This window comes from Dicentrarchus labrax, unplaced genomic scaffold (assembly GCF_905237075.1).
Source record: "Dicentrarchus labrax unplaced genomic scaffold, dlabrax2021, whole genome shotgun sequence".
In the NCBI taxonomy this organism is placed as follows: domain Eukaryota; kingdom Metazoa; phylum Chordata; class Actinopteri; family Moronidae; genus Dicentrarchus; species Dicentrarchus labrax.
Window position 1 is genome coordinate 10202507 of NW_026136719.1, and position 4589 is coordinate 10207095.

Sequence of the window (4589 nt, forward strand, 5' to 3'; positions counted from 1 at the left end):
AAATGCAGGAGCTGCTGCTGAGAGTCTATTCAAGCCTCAGACTTGCACAGCAGACCTGTGAAAGGCCAGTCTGAGCAGCTGGCCAAGTGTGCTGCACTGATATTGCACAATCCCTACCCCTTTTCCCTGCTGCTGCTTTGCTTTTAAAACTGCATGTGGCTGTCACAGTCACACACATACACAGATCACCTTGATTTGCTTATGTAACACTGACTGTAACTGTTGTATTGCACGTGAGTGCACATAGAAAAGTTCAATGAAACTGAGTCCCTGCCCTCTTGATGTTAATCTTTTGTTGTGCACCATTTAGGATAAAGGGTTGCTATCAGAGGAATATATGCGGGCTCTGCTCAAACTTTTGGAATACCTACATTTCCACTGATGAAAAAAAAATGCTTTATTTATTCTCTGTGAATAGTCTTGAAAACTCCCCAAATGAAATCATCCATCTGTTTCAGTTTATCTACGTAACATAATTATAGTCCAAAGAGGCCCATGATATTCTTCCCTCCTTATTTCCCTCCACAGGGTAATAAAGTTTAGGTTTTTAACATTAAGAGGAAAAGTACCATCACTTTTCCTTTTCCATTCTATTTTTGGAAATACACAAATTCTTAATTATCCAACAGGCAGTCGTGTAATTGCTACTGCACTAGAATACATTCCTGTGTTTTGTTTATTGCACCAAAAAGTCTTACAGGGTTTGACATTCAGCATCTCCAACGCAAGACTGTACAGTAATTGCTACTGGGTTGTTTGTCTCCACATGAGTAAATAAATGCTGTGAGATGGAAGGTGATATAAGTCATGCACACACGTACAAGCTGAGCCACCGACTTGCCTCAGCTTGTTGGAGGTACGAACATAGACTGCCTACTCAACAAAGTGGCAGTTTGTTTTGCTGCGTGGCCCGAAAACCGCAACTTATGCATACATTCACACAAATGTGCATCCCCCTCCCTGACACACTCACTGGTCCAGAGACACACAGACACACACACACACACACACACACACACACACACACACACACACACACACACACAGTGTCAAGTGCCAGATGTACAAGTGTAAGCACAGCTGAGCTCACCACAGAGAGAGTGATAGTAGGAGAGTTTAGGGTGTGAGGCTGCCTTTGTTCTTCAAGCTTCAAAAGAAAAGACTTTATTGCGTTCAAAAGCGGTTTGCAAACTTGAGTGCCTTATTTGCAAGAGCCTGAAAGAGTTATAAAAGTTGTGAATGCTCTGCACAAAGCACTCGCTGGGTTTCCATTTACAAACTCCATTTCTTAAGGTAGTGTAATACACAGAAAGTATCAGAGCAGGCCAAGTTGTAAAATAGAGTAAAATAACAAATTTAGGGCCCTAAAATTGAGTTAATCTCTGCAAATCTTCAATCAGTGCCCCCATTTACAGGTTCACACTCATACGTGAATAGTAGCATCGACCTGTGGTTACCATTTTGGTATGTGTGTACAGGCACATTGACCTGTGTCCAGAAGTCCCCCCGCTCTGAGCACAGTGTGTAGCTTGTGCTAAAAATACAGCTGGCTTTAGGACAGACCCCCTTTCCTTTTATCTATTTTGGTTACACAGCAGTGTATATTTTTATATCTGCTAAAGGCTTGTCAAGGTTCTTCCTTTATCCACCCAAAAGATGTCTAACGGATAGATTCACAATAATGTTTTCAAATTAAAAAGTCATACACAACGTAGTAAATATTCATTTAAAATGATAAAATATACCCTTTTTTTAATCACCTGACCATGTGTGAAAGTTATAGGCAGTGATTTTGTGCTTGTCTGTGGTAACAATTAAGTCCACAGCTGTAAAACACACCACTCTGTCTGTCTCTCTGGTGTGTTGGCAGGTTGGAGAAGAAGGCTGGAGGAGCGTGCTGCCATGTGTCACATGCTGAGGCCCTGCAGCTCTCTCGGCACCTGTTTACGCCCCCGGGGACACGACCGGCCAAGACAGCTGGTTTGTTTTGGAGAAGTGCAGGGCGAGACAGGGCGGATATGGGGGTGCAGGATTGGGGGATGGGATTACAGATGGGCCGCAGTAGACGGGGGGTATAGGACAGGGTCGACGAGGGGACTGTGGAGGGGAATGGGGGGTCTTCTGTGAGAAGAATTACTGAGCACAAAAGGCACGTCAGCAAGACTGAATGGGCAGTGACCACGTACAATCCGATGGATGATAATGACATTGTGCTGGCTTCGACCTCAGGGGACTTGGTTGAGAGTGTGTGTGTGTGTGTGTGTGTGTGTGTGTGTGTGTGTGTGTGTGTGTGTGTGTGTGATGTCAGCTGGTGTCCCAAAGGAGTAAAAGGGTCAAGAAGAATAGAAACTGCTGGTCTCTGGATGGATGTGATAAGGACCAGATGACCAATGTTTGGCCAACTTGAAGAGGAAATTATAATTTTGCTGATGAACGCAACATTTAAAATATATATATATATATATATATATATATATATATATATATAGAATGAAGTTTATTAATTACTTAACTTTCATCTAATATCCACCTTAAAGTTTCCTTTGATTGGCTTCAAAATTTTATTTAGAAACATTCTCTGTTTGCCAACATCACATCACATTTAACTTTTGTATCTGTACTTATATTTTGTATCTATAAACTGTAAAATTATATCACATTTGTATTGCAAAATTTACTCCATTATAAATATATAACAGATTAAGTTTATATTATTTTATACATATAATTAACCATGCTGGACACTATTTAGTGTCTATGATTTTGGAATATAAGAGTTCAGTATTTGACAATGATTGCAGAAGTACTCAAGTAGCAGTAAAAGCACTACATTCAAACTCTTACTATATCATCTTAAACGCAGTAATGTTCTCAATGAATCAAAAGCAGGCTGCCCACAGTGGGGCTTTCAGGCCATAAGGTTCAATATGGCCCACCAGATGTTTCTAACAAAAAATGCTTACTGTTTTATTTTTTGTGAGATAAAATAAATGCTCTTTGAATATATAGGATCCATATATATTAATTATTTTTCATAATCTGAGCATGACGGGCAGATTCACGAAGTCAGGGAACTTGGGACCTTAGTACCATTTTGCATCTTTACAATATAATAGGTGAGCCACTATTAAGTTAAAATGTTTCTCCTCCAAGATAAAAGGTTTGGGCACTCCTGATTGAAAGTAAAAGTTCTCAGTATGCAGAAGAATGACTCCTGTCAGCATTATATTACACTATATATTATATATTTTTTAATATTATTGTACTATTATTACTAGTATATGAATGTGTATGAAGTATTTTAGGGTTATAGCTGCTCAAGCTGGAGCTAATTTCAATTACTTTATGTATTGTTTGGTAGTTTAAGAAATATGATGATATGTTTTATGTGTAAACAAAAATGTATTTTGCAAAATGACCAGGGACAACAGCTAATAAACCAAGTTAGTGGAATAAAAAGTAGAATATTTCACTAAACATACATAAAAAAGGGAAAAGAACAGTACAAGTATCACAAAACTGAACTTTAGTACAGTTCTTAAGTAAATGGACTTGGCTACATTTCACCACAGGTATTTGAAAAATGCGACATATATGTTTTTTTAAATAAATGTGTAAAGTTTGTAATTATAGAGCCTCAAACGCGTCTGTGTGGTTGTCACAAGTTCCTCTTTTGTGCCTTAGTAACACATCTAAAGATCTCTGTAGCTTAATAAAGCCAAGCACAATATTCGTCAACATCTTGTTTTATGTGCACAGTGTGGCTGTGATTCCCTGCATGTGTCTGAACTGTACCTGTGAAATACAAGTGGATGTTATTCCAGGTATGTTTATGAGTGAAGGACTCAGGGCAAACTGTTGAGAACCACATAAAAGTGTTCTCAGTGATCTCCTTCGCAATAACGTGATGCCGTGTTTTTTTTCCCTGAGAAAGCCATCAATCGCTCAACAGCTCCTGACAGCTCCTCCAGCGCCTGGAGAGCACATGGTGTACCGGAGGCATCATAACCCTCCTACACACACACACACACACACACACACACACACACACACACACACACACACACACATACACACACACACACACACACACACACACACACACACACACACACACACACACACACACACACACACACCCTTCCTCTCCTTCCTAACTTCAGTACTCTATAGAAGACACTTTTCTTCTCTCTCTTTCACTTTTGTTTGCACACACTTTTACAAACACCCCTTTTTCACTTCTGTATACAGATTTATTTCTGTGAATGTGTATTTATATGGGACCGTTGTTTACCTCAGATAATCCACTTAAGCAGAGGAAACAATTCTTGGTTCATAAGTCCTCAGTGACAAATCTTTTGATACTTCGCTCTGTTGCGCAACTCATTGTGTTATGAAAAACAGGAAGACAGCTATTTTTCCTCTCAGTGTAATTGTCTGTCACTCAGTAAAGTCCTCAGTGGCTGCCTGCATAAATGCAAACCGCATATAAAGGTAGGCTTTGTTAAAATTACATGCAGTGCACATTGCACTTTGGATATTTGAGATTAGTTTAGTTTTTTTTGTGTTTTCTTTGTTATGGAGGCAGT